Source organism: Pimephales promelas, chromosome 18, assembly GCF_988280905.1.
Source record: "Pimephales promelas chromosome 18, fPimPro1.hap1.1, whole genome shotgun sequence".
NCBI lineage: Eukaryota > Metazoa > Chordata > Actinopteri > Cypriniformes > Leuciscidae > Pimephales > Pimephales promelas.
Window position 1 is genome coordinate 14040960 of NC_142786.1, and position 16482 is coordinate 14057441.

The following is a 16482-nucleotide window of genomic DNA, read 5'->3' on the forward strand; positions in this document are numbered from 1 at the left end:
ACTGGGACATAACATGGGTTGGGTTTGTGTTTGTTATTTGTTTTCTTTTCTTTTCCATTCTTCTGTTCTTTTATGTCTATGTCTTGGTCTACTATTTCTCCTCGCCACTATCACTTCAATAGGCTGGCCACCTGGGGATGATGGTGTGGAACTGACTGTCGTAGTTTCAGAGGAGGGACTGAAGATTCAAAATCTCTTCATTTAATGTTGTTTTTAGTACTATTATTATTTTTTATTAATATTCATTATATGTTTCTGTTTTATTACATGTATACACACATTATCATTTGTAATCTTTGCATTTTGTGATTATAATGTTTTGAAGATGTAGGAGAGAGAGAGACTTTAGGATAAGTTAAACTGTATGAGTGAATGTATGTTGGAGTGAGACTGAAAGTTTATGTAGTGTATAGTTTCCATCAGGGATGGATATACATTCCATAGTTAATGAGAAACATATGTTCTTGTGGTAAGGTATGTGTTACTATGGTGATGCAGTTTTTTCTTGGTCAGTGGTATAAAGACTGAGACCTTTTGTCCGAAAAGTAGGAAGAGATGGTAACGATGCAGAATGAAGACCTCTGTTTCTCTTCCTCCTATGTCTTATAAATATTATAAATAAATTCGAGAGATCTCTTGGCAAAATCACTGGTGTCTCTTTCCATGGGGAAAGCAAAAGAAGTTTTTTTAGATCTACACCTAGGAACCATCATAAGGAGTCTATGAGTATGTAGAAAGTTCAAGATCAAGTACACATGGACAAGAAATATAGTCTGTAGGTCAAATATCTCTCAGGCTAAAATAACATGATAAGAGGTCATTCTGTATATCCTGATTTTCAAAGAACACTTTAGCCAGAAAAATGTTCAGTAGTTAAAATAAGGACTCTTGTATGGCTTCAGTAACATCAAAAGGAGTTAATGAGTATGTTTAGAATGTTCAGGATCAAGTACTCGTGGGTTATGTTTAGTTGGTCAAAAAGGAACCTATCTATAGCTCATGTAATATCAGAAGGAGTCTAAAGGTTTTTTCTTGTTTAAAAACTTTTGAGGACCTTTTGACCAGACTTCTTATGAGTTAAATACTTAAGATATTGACATTCTATGGCTTAAGAAGCATCAAAAGGAGTCTATGAGAATTTATAGAAAGTTCGAGACCTAGTACTCGTCGGCCAGGACTATGTTTGTGGGTCAAAGAGGAACCTCTAGGCCTAGGAAGTAGTCTAAGAAGTAGGATAAGTAGTCTATTTAGTATGTATAGAAAGTTCAATAGTTACCTAAAGGCACCGGGATGGTGGTACCGCCGGCTTTGGCCCTTTATCGCTGCTCACAGCTATATTTATATTTAATATAAAGCCGGTGGCACCGCCACCTTGGTGCCTTTAGGGTTATTCTGTATGACGTGCAAAAACGTAACCCCCACTTTGACTGTCGAAAAGAAGTGTATTGTAGAGCTTGCATCAATGCGGACTCGATGCGCTGTGCGCTGTAACTCCATGTGGCTTTAAGCGCATCATTCTCCATTCGGGATGCGCATAAGCGTTTTGTGCCACACTGTACTGAGCCTTTCATATCATAATGCAATGACAGATTATTAATTGCCTTTCTTGTTCTGTTCTATCTATTATATGTAGATAATAGATAGGACAGAGCACTAAAAACCTCAAACAAAGCACTAAAAACTTAAGCTGTTTGCTGTGTAGTCTGAGAATGAGCTGTTTGATTTGCACCCTCTTCCTATTCACTGTCCTCCATAAAAACCAGCTATTCAGGTCCATGTTGTTCTAGAAAGTTTGTATGTTGCTGCCTCATTTAACATCTCTGCTATACATTTAAAATAAGTATCTAAAATAATTTATCTTTTTGATTTTTGTTATCTTGTTTTTCATGAATGTATTTTACAACAATACAAAGAGCAATGTGTATTTACCACTAATATAGTTTGTAATGGCTTTTTTTGTCATAGATTATAATCATATATTTTTTTGGATTTGTTATTTATCTTTATAATGAAGTTGTCTGTATTAAGTAGATTGTGTTTAACACACAGTGATTTATCAGTTCAACACATAGTTATAGAAATTCTACTTTATCTAAAAAAACCTGCACTTTATACACACACATACATAAATACATGTAAATAAAAATACAAAAAGAAACATCAAATGTGTTTTTAGTCAGAGTATTATTTTATACAGAAACAAATATTTGTAATACAGAAAAGAATGAAGTTAGTGTTTTAAAATCTTAAGGAAAACAAATATATTGAAATATAGCACAAGAATTTTAAATTCATTCAGCTTCAATTACAAATACAATCTTACTTTTATTTAAAGCAAACTATACATTTAAAAGATGGGGGTTATATGCCTATTTTGTCATTTAAAAAAAATACAAAATTGTTATGCAAAAAGACAAGGACTTAGAGACAAGGACTTATAGGAAAAATCGCAGCCAGCCACACTGTGTGGTTCAAACATACATAAACACAGACAACAGCCCTCCCCTCCCCCCCACACACACACACATGCACACACACACACACACACACACACACACACACACACACACACACACACACACACACACACACACACACACACACACACACACACACACACAAACACAGACAACAGCCCTCCCCTCCCCACACAGACACACACACCCACACAGAGAGAGAGAGAGAGAGAGAGTGAATCGCAGGGGAAATAAATCCATTCAAACTAGAATATCTGACTTTCTGTTGCTCAGAGCGAATGACTTTAAATTGGAAAGTTGATCGGCTTGACGAGAACAATATACGTGGAAAGTTTTGTAACTGTAGGTAAAATGAGCAAAGTTATAACACACTTTATGTGTCCTTTTTTAGTCATAAAATTCATTTCCTCGTCACGGCCAGACCGTTCGAGATATCAAAAATCCGTCCGGAATTGAGCATTCTCAATGTCTTGACTTCATGCACACCGAGTTTGGTTGTGATTGGTAAACACATGCGTTGTAATTTGATGTATTTCTCCTAGGAGAATTATTCAAACAACCCATAATTCCCAACTTCCTTCTTAAAACTTAGAGCACGAAAGTTGTTTGGCCTGATGTGATCTATAATTGTACTGAGTTTCATATTAATTCATGCAAGTGTGTTTGATTTATGGACAAATGTTCGAATCCCAGTCCAGGGGGCGCTGCCGAGCCGCCCTGCCACGCCCGGTTACCAGCTTCAGCCCGGCCCTGATGGCCATGGGTTCTGACCCGTGTGCAAAGTTTCAAGAGTTTTCGAGGATGTTAAGGCCCCCGAAAATGCCAGAGAAGTCGCACACAGCAAATAAAGGGTTAAAATTAACCTGACAGGCGCCCCTCCTCTCACTCACACAGAGGGACACTGAGACACTGGCAAAATTCTGAGATTTTCTCTACATTCAAACAAACATATCTGACTTTCTGTGGGTCCTAGCTAATGAGTGTCAATTAGAAAGTTGTCCGGCTCGAGGAGTACAATATAGATACCGATTTTTGTAACTGTAGATAAAACTAACAACACCACTTTTGTCAAAAGGTGGCGCTACTGAGCCCTCACCACGCCCGTTTCTGAAACTTTGCACGTGTCTACTGGCTAATAAATGTGATGTGTCTGTCGAGTTTCATGCATTTTGAAGCATGCTAAGGGTCTCAAAAGCATCCTAAAAGCATCCTAAAAGAAGGGTAAAGTTTGATGCGTCGCCACGGCAACGGTTTCAAAGATATCAAGAATCCATTCACAGGTCTACATCTGCCGTATGTTTACATTATACATATGAAGTTTGAAGCAAATCGGGTAAAAATAAAAGGGTGATATCAAAGCATTTTGAAAGTGACACACTTCCTGCTGCCAGTTGGTGGCGCTATAACTTTGACTCACAATAGTCACATCCATGTGATCGTCCTCTTACAGCGAACATACTGCTGAAGTTTCATCAAGATCAGTTAATGTATGCTGAAGTTATAACAAACTTCCTGTTTCACGTTTCTCGCTATGATTTCGTTTCCTCGCCACGGCCAAACCGTTCGAGATATCAAAAATCCCCAAACAAGCTTTCATCCTCAATGTCTTGACTTCACGCTGACCGAGTATCGTCGAATTTGGATCAAAGCTCTAGGAGGAGTATTTCAAATACCATTGCGAGCGTTTTACAAACAAACCTCAATAGCCGACTTCCTGTTGGGCTGGGGTAAAAAGTAAAAGCGCGAGGTATAGATGAAACGATGAGATCAACATGCGTACCGAGTTTCATATTATTACATGCAAGCGTGTTTGAGTTATGGACCAAGTGTTCGGACCCCATTCCAGGGGGCGCTGACGAGCCCCCCTGCCACGCCCGGGTACCATCTTCAGCCCGGCTCTGATGGCCGCGGGTTCTGACCCGTGTGCAAAGTTTCAAGAGTTTTCGAGCATGTTAAGGGCCCCAAAAGTGCCCGAATAGCCGTAAGAAAAATAATAATAAATATAGCTGCGAGCAGCGATGGCGGGCCCAAGCCGGAGGCACCGCAACCCCGGTTCCTTTAGTTACCTAAAGGCACCCGGGTGGCGGTGCCGAAGGCTTTGGCCCTTTCATGATTAAATGTTAAAACGGCTTGCCATACTCTGTCATTTCGACTAGTCACAATTATGTTACAGATATCTTAAATGATAATACAAACTATCCAAAGTGTAACGACTAGACAGAAAGACTTTGTTGATATCTACAATGTTAATTCCGGACAGGCAAACTTAGCTTTTAAATGTTAAAAGGGCTTGCCATACAGGGACGTAGGCTCAGAGAGAGGCTCACCATATTCAGACCAAAATATCTGACTTCCTCTTGGTCCGAGCTAATGACTATGTATTAGAAAGTTGTAAGGCTTGAGGAGTACAATGTATATACCGATTTTTGTAACTGTAGATAAAACTAACAACCCCACTTTTAAGTATGGTGCCTTTAGTGTTATTCTGCACGACGTGCAAAAACTTAACCCCCGCTTTTTTAAGTATATATATATATATATATATATATAAAGAGGGTTATTCTGCACGACGTGCAAAAACTTAACCTCCGCATTGACTGTCGAAGAGAAGTGTGCAGAAGAGCTTGCATCAGTGAGGGCTTTGCAAAATATATATACATACAAACACACACACACACACACACATATAAATGAGGTTAGTGTTTTACAATATTAAGGAAAGCAAATGTATTGAAATATAGCACATTAATTTTAAATTCATTCAGCTTCAATTACCAATTTGTAGTTTACCAATTTATCTTACTTTTATTTAAAGCAAACTATACATTTAAAAGATTAGGGTTAAATGCATATTTTGTCATTTAAAAAAATACAAAATTGTTATGCAAAAAGATAAGGACTTGCAGAAAAAATCTACAGTCAGCCACACACACACACACACACACATAAACGCAGACACCAGCAACCCCCCCCCCTCCCTCTTCCCCATACAGACACTGATAGAGACAAGATACACATCCAAACTGCAATATCTGACTTTCTTTTGGTCTGAGCTTCTTACTGTTAATTAGAAAGTTGATCGGCTTGACAAGAACAATATACGTGGCATGTTTTGTAACTGTAGGTAAAACGAGCAAAGTTAACACATTTTATGTGTCCTTTTTTAGTCATAAAATTATTTTCCTCGCCACGGCCAAACCGTTCGAGATATCAAAAATCCGTCCGGAATTGAGCATCCTCAATGTCTTGACTTCATGCACACCGAGTATGGTGGTGATTGGTAAACACATGCGTTGTAATTTGATGTATTTCTCCTAGGAGATTTATTCAAACAACACATAATTCCCAACTTCCATTTGAACTGTCTTAAAACTTAGAGCAGAGATGGGCGCAGGTCACGCAAGTCTCAAGTAAGTCTCAAGTCTTAACCGTCAAGTCTCAAGTAAGTCCCAAGTATTTTTTTTTTGGGGGGGGCAAGTCAAGTCAAGTCACAGGCTATGTCAAGTCAAGTCAAGTCTTGTAGTAGGTTAAGTCAAGTGCAAGTCAAGTCACCTTATTATTTTAATTTTACATGCAGAATCTGATCTTAATAAAATGAAAAGACAAGATAAGTATTTGCCAGTAAATTACAATAATTTGCATTGTAAATACTCATGTTCAGTAAAATACACCATGGAATCAAACAAAATTGTAACTTCATAAAATTATTTATTTTTCACTTCTGCCAACAGTGTGTTTGAAATGTTTTAAATTTTCAACATTGAGTCCATAAAACAAATAACAGCTTAACATCCTACAGACTCTCTGAACACCTTCCTCTCTCTCAAACACAGTTTACAAACAATATTAAACTTTGTTACATTTCTCCTCCTCTCTCTCTCTCTCTCTCTCTCTCTCTCTCTCTCTCTCTCTCTCTCTCTCTCTCTCTCTTTCTGGTGTGAGTGTTGGGAGTGTGTGTGAGAGCTGAGCACGCTGAGTGCGGGAAAAGTGGTTTCTCTTTGTAATACTAATGATTTCCTAATTTTCTTTCCCCCCGGTAGTTGAAAGACAAAAAAAGTGTTGAGTGTATATATTAAAAAACAAAAAAAACAAAAAAAAAACATATTGTTTGTTCGTAACATTGCGACGCCGAAATGGCGTCTATTCCCATTCAGGCAACGCAAGGCCTGTCGCTTCGGAATGGGTGCAGGTGTGTACCAGATCCTGGGGTGACAGTGGAGGAACTGCTCCTAGTCGTCGGAGAGCAGGTAGGGTTTGAGAATATCATCTCAGCTTCGCGTATGAACAAAGCAGTGGTTGTGTTTTTAAAAACGGAAATGTTGATCAACAAATTGACCGTGAGTGGAATATGGGTGAAAGGAACTTTTGTTACAGTAACCCCCCTATCTGCCCCGGCAACGAAAATCATAATATCAAACATCCCGACGTTTATCTCCAATGATGTGATAATGAAGGAATTGCAGAGATTCGGAAAAATTGCAAGCCCTATGAAACTTATTTCACTGGGCTGTAAAAACGCTGCATTAAAACATGTGCTTTCCTTCAGAAGACAGGTTTATATGTTTTTGAGTTCGCCGGAACGTAATTTAGAGGTGTCTTTTCGTGTAAACCATGGAGAGAATTCATACATGGTTTATGCATGCGCAGAGAACTGGAAATGTTTTGAATGCGGAGAAGTTGGGCACAAACGCGGCGTATGCCCGAAAAAAAACGAACAAAAAATATCCGAGGCTCAAGATGGACTAAAAAAAGCAGATCATCAGAGTAATGATAGAAAAGGAAATGAAAAGAAGGATGAAGGGGTAACTGAGGAGGTGAACGAACAGAACGAAGTGATTGAAATTAATGAAGAGAATGTGCAACCTGGATGCAGTGCTGCTCCAGATGAGAAAAAAACCATTGATGTAATGGATGAGGAACAAACTTGTGTTGAACAGGATCGTGAGGTTAATGAAGATTCACAGGTTGGTGTTTCAGAGGAAAAAATGGATGAGGAAGTGGATAACTTGTCTCAGTGTACTGAGGATGGAGTGAAAGATAGTGAGGAGTGGTTAGACAAAATAGATGAAAGAGACTTGTACACTGTTGAACAAATTAATTCTTTTCTTGATGTAACAAAAGGAAAATCAGGAGTAGAAATAGAGGATTTTTTCCCGGACACTGAAAAATTCGTCGTTTCTGTGATGAAGGCCAGGAAAGTGTGCAGTTATGAGGAGCTCTCACAGCAAAAGAGGTTTCGCCTTAAGAAACTTATAACCTTGATAAGAAAAGAAAAAGGTAAAAAGAAAGGAAAGGGAGGACTAACGAGGGGAAACACATAAGAAATCATGTTGTTGAATAACGTTCTTCTCTACCTTTCCTGTTATCTTTTTTTCTCTACTTTCCTCATGAAGGGCATGCAGGTGGGATCCCTAAATGTTAATGGAATGAGGGATGGGAGAAAAAATAATGTTTTATCAGAATTAATTTTTACCAAAAAATTAAGTGTTGTATTCTTGCAAGAAACTCACAGTGACCAAAGTAATGAAGTCGACTGGGATGTATGGTGGAAAGGAGAGAAAGCTCTTAGTCATGGTACAAATTTAAGTGCTGGAGTAGCAGTGTTATTTTCTCCTGGGATAAAAGCAAAAATAATTTCAAAAAAAGAATTACAACCAGGAAGATGTTTAATTGTAAGGGCTGAAATTAGTAACCTTGTGTTCTTGTTTGTCAACATATATGCACCAAATATAGGAGCCGATAGAGTACAGCTTTTTAAAAAAATAGATTTTTTTTTAAAGCAGCAACAAGATGATGATTTTATTGTTATGGGCGGTGACTGGAATTGTACCCTAAACTTTACTCTAGACAGAAATGGGGAAGAACAGCATGCACAATCATCTTTCTGTTTAGACAGTATCATTAAAAGTTTGCATTTCTCAGATGTGTGGAGAGAATACAACCCTACAACTCGGCAGTACACATGGGTGAAAGTCACCAATAACAGAGTTTTTGCTGCACGGTTAGATAGGATTTATGTATCACAAAATATGAGAAATAGAATTTTAAAAACTTCTATAATGCCAACATCACTTTCTGATCATAAACTCATCACAGCTGAATGCTCATTGGAAATAACAAATCGTAAAAGCTGCTACTGGCATTTTCAAGTCAAATTGTTAGAAGATATAAAGTTCTGTGAATATTTTATAGATTTTTGGGAGACCTGGAAAAGAGAGAAGAATAATTATGAAGACATTACTCAATGGTGGGAAGTTGGAAAGGTGCACATAAGACATTTTTGTCAGCAATATACATCTCACTCTTCATTAGTTTTAAAAAATACAATAGATGGGCTAGAAAAAGAAATTATGGAGATTGAAAAAGACATGATTGAAAGTGAACCTTTAATTTTGAAAGAATTGTGGGAGGGGAAAAAAAAAGAACTTAGTTCAATTCTTAATGAAAAGGTTAAAGGAGTGCTTGTGAAGAGTAGGTTCACTGCAATAAGAGATGTGGATGGTCCTACAACTTTCTTCTTCAATTTGGAGCGTAAAGCTGGGATAGAGAAACGAATGTTCTGTTTAAAAGACACTAATGGACATGACAGCTCAGACCCAGAGGATATGAGAGGAATTGCTGTTGAATTTTATTCTGAACTCTATGCTGTTGAAAATACAGAGGAACAATGCAGGAATGAACTGTTACAAGATCTTCCTAAGATTACTCAAGGAAATAGACTTTCCCTAGAAACTGAACTTAATTTTGAGGAACTGACCACCGCTGTCATGGGACTATCTTCAGGCCGTGCGCCAGGATTGGATGGTTTACCGGCTGATTTTTATAAGACTTTTTGGAACATTATTGGGAAAGACTTTCTGGAAGTACTTCAAAATTGCCTAAGTAAAGGAATTCTTCCTACAAGTTGTCAGAGAGCAGTTTTAATGCTGCTCCCAAAAAAAAGGAGATTTGACACTATTGAAGAACTGGAGACCGGTGGCTATGTTGTGCTCGGATTATAAAATATACTCTAAAGTTCTAGCAAACAGGTTAAATGGTGTACTGCATGAAATTGTCCATAAAGATCAGTCTTATTGTGTTAAAAATAGATGTATATCTGATAATCTACATTTGGTGCGGGATGCTATTGATTTTGCAATCCAAACTGGCATTAATGTTGGTTTTTTGTCCTTAGACCAGGAAAAGGCCTTTGATAGGGTTGATCATATTTTTCTTTTTGAGACTTTAAAAGCTTTTGGTTTTGGGGACAGTTTTATTTCTAAAGTAAAAATGCTATATACTGAAGCAACATGTATGGTCAAAATAGCTGGTGGCCTTAGTTTTCCGATAAAAGTACAGCGGGGAATTAGGCAAGGTTGTCCTCTGTCTGGCCTTCTTTATAGTATAGCAATAGAGCCTCTGTTGTGCAGACTGAGAAGAGAGTTAAAAGGGTTGAATGTTGATGCTTTTTTTCACCAACAAATCAAACTTTCTGCTTATGCAGATGATGTCACGGTTTTAATTAGAGATCAAAATGATGTCAAAGTGTTAGAAAAGGCATTAGTGTGTTATAATAAAGCATGTTCAGCAAAGGTCAATTGGGGCAAAAGCGATGCTCTGTGGTGTGGTCAGGAACCTCAAAGTCCATCACTCCCGGGTGATTTAAAATGGGGGAGGGCAGGTTTTAAATATTTAGGGGTCTTCTTGGGGACAGAAGACTTTAGGAAGAAAAATTGGGAGGGTTTATTGGAAAAAGTGTGTGTGAGGTTGTCTCACTGGAAATGGGTGCTGCCCCAGCTGTCCTACAGGGGAAGAGTGCTTGTCTGTAACAATTTGGCTGCAGCATCTTTGTGGCACAGAATGAGAATTCTAGAACCTCCGGAGGATTTAGTACGAAGACTACAAAAGTGCCTGGTTGATTTCTTCTGGTCGGGGCAACACTGGTTGAAGGCATCGGTGCTGTATCTACCGATACAAGAAGGAGGACAAGGACTAGTAGACATAAGATCAAGAATCAAAGCCTTCAGACTCCAAACGGTGAAAAAATTGCTGTATGGGGAAGATGTGAGCTGGGCTGGTATCGCCTGTACCCTATTGAGGAGAGCTGGGAATATGGGACTGGACTGGCATTTATTCCTCATGGACATCAACAAGATAGACCTGTCTGGATTAACAGCTTTCTACAGGTCTATTTTAACATCTTGGACAGTTTGCAGAATTTCTCGAGAGCAAAACGGTGTGCAAAGAATGTGGCTAAAAGAAGAACCAATTCTTTTCAATCCTGCAGTGGACTTGAATATTTTAAAGTCAATATCTCTGAGAAATACTTTAAAAACGGCACATTTTTTAAAAATTGGACAATTTTTATCTGAGGAAGGATGGATATCTGCTGACGTTTTGGCTGGAAAACTGGGCATAAGATCAACTCGGCTCGCTCAGAACATACTGACTCAGTTAAGTGAAGCTCTACCAGTGGATTACAGACTTTCTCTAGAAACACATGATGAAGAATTTTTTTCATTCCCAGAATTGTCTATTTCTGCAGACACTGGATTATGGACTAAATCTGAGGGTGGACTGCTGTCTTTTGAGACACCCCAACTTGGACTTTTACGTAATGTTGGGAAAAAAGCTCTTTATGTACTGTGTGTGAAAGTTTTATACCTTCAAACGTTGGACAATGTAAAGGAGTCTAAATGGCAGGAGGTGTTTGGAGCAGACGCTTCCCCTAAAGGTAGCTGGAGGTCCCTGTACAAGCCTCCTACTGAGAAGAGGACTGGAGATCTTCAGTGGAGGACTGTGCATGGGATAATAGCCACAAACAGACACAGAGCACACCTTGATCCAGAGGTAGGGGAGGGTTGCCCCTTTTGTGGAGAGCAAGAAACAATTTTCCATTTGTTTTTTAATTGTGGGAGATTGCAGAGGCTTTTTGCTGAATTAGAGAGATGGTGCCAAACGTTGGGCATGGTTTTTACCCCAATGGTCTTTGTTTATGGGCCGAGATACAGTAGAAGCAATAAAGACGTACATGTTTTAATAAACTTCTTATTTGGACAGGTAAAAATGGCAATATGGTTGTCCCGCAAAGGAAAATTAAATGACACAGGGTCAACTGATGTTTTATCAATTGTGAAGGGATTGATAAAAACACGTATTAAAATAGAGTATGCTTATTATAAGCTAGTTAACAATCTTGAGATGTTTAACTGCAAATGGGGAATTAATCATTGTGTGTGTGAAGTAGACATTGATGGTAATCTGCAAGTTAATATCTAAGGTGGAAAAATAGTTATTGTTTTCTTCCTATGGAGTATTGTTGATTATGTCTATAGTACATGGTCGTTCCCTTCTGGTTTTAAAGGGACAAACTTTTAGAGTGTAATTTAATTTTATATATGAAGGATTATAATTTTGTAAAATAAAAGAGACCCTAAAAGTCAAAGTCTCTCTCTCTCTCTCTCTCTCTCTCTCTCTCTCTCTCTCTCTCTCACACACACACAGTGGCGGTTCTAGACCATTTCAACTGGGGGGGCCAAGCTGGGGCCAGTTGTACTGTTAGAGGGGCCAGTTACATTTAGACCTTATCATTTTCTGCACTGCACTGAATGCATAAATAAGCAAAATACCATGTTTATAATTATCCAACAATTTGCATTTCCATTATATTTTTACATTTGCATTACATATATCAGTCTGTATTTGAATTTCCATTTTATTTTTTTACATTGAATATACAGTATGTATATATATATATATATATATATATATAATTTTTTACAAATTAATCTACGATTTTTGTGGGTTTTTTTTTTTTTTTTTTTGCAAAAAGATCAGCAAATTATCCTCTAAACTGGCCTTTTTAGGGGGCTTTCCTCTCAGGGTGAATGAGCTTTTTTATAATTGTTTTTTTCCTGACATCTTTGAAAGACAGAAGCAATAATTAATGCATCCTTGGCCAGGATATAATTATAAAATATGACATGATTTTAAAAGTGACCTATAATATCGACTATGCAATACACTTTAATTTATCTAGTGCTAATAAAATTATTAAGCCTATTTGGAGAGAGAGATGTTTATAATGTGACAATATGTCAGTCATCGTGATTCGTGTAATAAGATGACTAGGCCTAGACTACTTGTTCTGAGCAGGTGTTGTCAGTGAACAGGCTGTAAAACTGTTGTCTAAGTTACAGACTGATACTAATTAAATGGGAAACGAATCGATTACCTAACGTAACCTCGGTTCTCTCTAGATGAGGGAACGAGCATTGCGTAAGCTAGCTTACGCTACGGGAAAGATTCATCTTACATCAGTCAAGTTGTCATAGTTTTTGTCAAACAAGTTGTGAATTTGTTGTAACATTAAAACAGGAGATCATGACTTACTCCGTGCTCTAAGTGATGTTCGGAGCTCTAGTGATTAGTTTCATCTGTGGGACGGGTGAAGAAACTTTCGGAAGATGTAACAGAATCATATGAACAATTCCAGGATATGCTTTTTTTCATTGGTTGTTGCGTTAAATTTTACCCAGATACAATAGTGCCCTTTTCTGATTGGCTATTAAGTAGCACTTCTCTTTTTTTGATTGGCTGATGCGTAGCAGGGTCGACTGCTGAACTCCAGGCGAGACGCGCTTGATTCTCACGTGAGAGCGGCGAGGCCAGGGAAATTGCGTATATTAAATATATTATTAATAGTTTTTCCGCATGAGAAATACAATGTGTGACGGGAGTGTGAGACAAAAGACTGAAACGAGTGACTGTCATGCTCAATGCGTGACACACTATAAAAAAAATATTTCACACTGACTCCACATTTAGGGGGGCCACAATGGGGTCCAAGCTTGTTGTCGCAGGGGCACTGGCCCCCCCAGGCCCCCGCCTAGAACCACCACTGCTCACACACACACACACACACACACACACACACACACACACTTTCTCTCTCTCTCAAGAAGCAAAAACATGACTGCTAAAGGTTGTATCAGCGATGGCGGGGTAACATCACTTAACATCACGAGTGATATTCCCTTAGGCCACGCCCCCTTGTCTCCCCAAAGTATTATAAGCAATCATGCGCATCCCGTGTGCAGAATGATGCACTTGAAGCAACACCAAGTCACAGCACGCAACGCTTCACATTGAAAAGAACATAGCGAAGGGATGGTATCTATAATCTATGCTTAGTAGGGCTGCACGATTTGGGAAAATGTCATATTGCCATTATTGAGCCAATATAGCAATTGCGATTTGCGACTCCGATATAATAAAATGGTTTCATGAGTCCAACTTGCTTGGTTCTAAAGTAAAATGCACACACAGATTAATGTTTATTTCTCAACTCAAACTAAAAACAACAACAACAATAAATGATTGATAACACCTATAATGATCAATAAACCATCAACCAAACCAACATTATAGTGATTCCATCAATTGAAAGCCATCAACTTTTTAAAAAATTATTAGGCTTAAAAAAAATATATAACAGCTTTTAAATTAAGTGAACTTCAAACAATCCCCACATAAACCCATAATAAAAAACATATTTACCTGTGCCCTTCCTGTCTTAACAGGTACAGAAATTGAATAAAGTTATCAAACAGTCTGCGCTGCCTGAATCATAAATTATATATATATAATAATCCTTATTAAAGCCACAAAAGTTATTTACTCAAGATCAGTGAGTAATTTTCTAATTTCCCTTTGTTCTTTTAACTTTACTGAAAGAACGCTTTATTCGCTGCTGGCCCTTTAAGAGCACCCGTTGCCGAGACGCGGATCTCACACGCGCCTCATAGCACAACCCTTTAATCCATAGACTTTTCTTATGTTATGAAGATACTAGACAAAACCACATTTTGGCATAATTGTGTGTGCTATTGTTCGTTCAAGCTCGAAAGAGAACTGTTTATTCTGGGCTGGCATACGGTCAGTGCATGCGCATTATGCGAGTCTCATCTATTCTAATCTAGGGCACTCACAGGCAGCTTTTCACTTCTTGTCGTGCAAAATGCGAAAAGGCATTTGAACCAATAAGAGGGGGATCTTGTAACACTAGTCAAAGGATGACAAAAAAGAAGAGATGCTGCGCTAATAGCCCTACTTTGTTTATTTCATATAAAATCGCGGCATTTTGCGTTATATAATTGCATAGGTTTGAGATCGCTATTACGACAGCGATATAATTAATCGTGCAGCACTAATGCTTAGTGTATTCTAAAGGGCAATAAACTCCACTCCAGCAAGATAGTCATTTTATGCAAATCATAGACCTTTATGCCTTATCTACAAATAAAGTATAATATTGGGAACATTGATCTTGAAGAGAGTGTCGTCGTGTTACTGTCGCAACCGAACGCGACGCGCTAATGCTGATGCATGGAGAATGACTGAGGCGAGATGACTTTCCGTTAACTTTAACTTAGAGACTAAAATATTAATTTTACCACACATTAAGCTATTGCATGACTTTAGAAGTCTTGGAATATAGTGTGAAAACTTGATTGTGCTTTACAGTTTTTTATGCCTTTAGTGGGGCTTAACAAAATAACACAATATGCAGAATGTCGGACGTCACTTATAGGCTAAACTGTTTTTATAGATAAAACTATTTACATTCGGCAGTGATGAAAACAAATCTCAGATAACGGTTGACTAGGTAACAATGTGTAATTTTGCGCCGGAGTTCTCCTTTAACTTACATTAGCTAACTAACTACGAACGAGCTAACCAGATAACATTAACAAATTGACAAGCACTTACGGGCAGAATGGCTCTTCAAATGACGGACGAAATTGGAGGTTGTCATCTGACTGTCCGCGATCTTAACGTTGCATGTCTTGCAAAGCGCTGTTCTTTTGCCATCTTGTTGTAAGAAATTCTTAAATCCGAAAGCGACCCTCGGTATCCCTCCGGCTGACATGTTGATGTGATCTGATGTAAGTGGGCGTGGTGTGCGTAAGGTATGAGAGGGCATGACTGATGATCTCTGATCCAGTCATGACAGCGCTATTCTCAGCCTGCGCTCCAGCTGGATCAACTTTATTTTTTTTACATAATTTATATATTTTATATTCAAACTGAAAACATGATGTGATTAACACTCAAGTCATATTATTACATGCAAGTGTGTTTGATTTATGGACCAAATTTTCAGATCAAGTTTATGGACCAAGTTAATTTAATTAATAAACTAATTATATAAAACTATTAATGCACTACAATTAAACTGGTTATATGCCTTTACTTATAAAAAATAAAAAACTTATTTAAAAAAATACCAGGCTTAAGGCATTTATTTTTTATGCAGGCCATACACACAGGAGTGAAATGGTTAAGACCCCTCCCCCTACAAACACACACACATACACAGACAGGCAAAGACAGCAGGCTCAGATTGAGCAAGACCACATTCAAACAAACATATCTGACTTTCTGTGGGTCCTAGCTAATGAGTGTCAATTAGAAAGTTGTCCGGCTCGAGGAGTACAATATACATACCGATTTTTGTAACTGTAGATAAAACTAACAACCCCACTTTTGTCAAAAGGTGGCGCTACTGAGCCCTCACCACGCCCGTTTCTGAAACTTTGCACGTGTCTACTGGCTAATAAATGTGATGTGTCTGTCGAGTTTCATGCAATTTCAAGCATGCTAAGGGTCTCAAAAGCATCCTAAAAGAATGGTAACGTTTGATGCGTCGCCACGGCAACAGTTTCAAAGATATAAAGAATCCATTCACAGGTCTACATCTGCTGTATGTTTACATTATACAGATGACGTTTGAAGCAAATCGGGTAAAAATAAAAGGGTGATATCAAAGCATTTTGAAAGTGACACACTTCCTGCTGCCAGTTGGTGGCGCTATAACTTTGACTCACAATAGTCACATCCATGTGATCGTCCTCTTACAGCGAACACACTGCTGAAGTTTCATCAAGATCAGTTAATGTATGCTGAAGTTATAACACACTTCCTGGTTCACGTTTCTCGTCATGATTTCGTTTCCTCGCCACGG

General features: G+C 38.2%; 1 protein-coding gene across 1 annotated transcript in view; it reads right to left on the reverse strand.

Annotated features, from left to right (window-relative positions):
• Positions 1-16482, reverse strand: part of fkbp10a (FKBP prolyl isomerase 10a) — a 367658-nt gene that overhangs the window by 48208 nt on the left and 302968 nt on the right. The window lies entirely within an intron of this gene.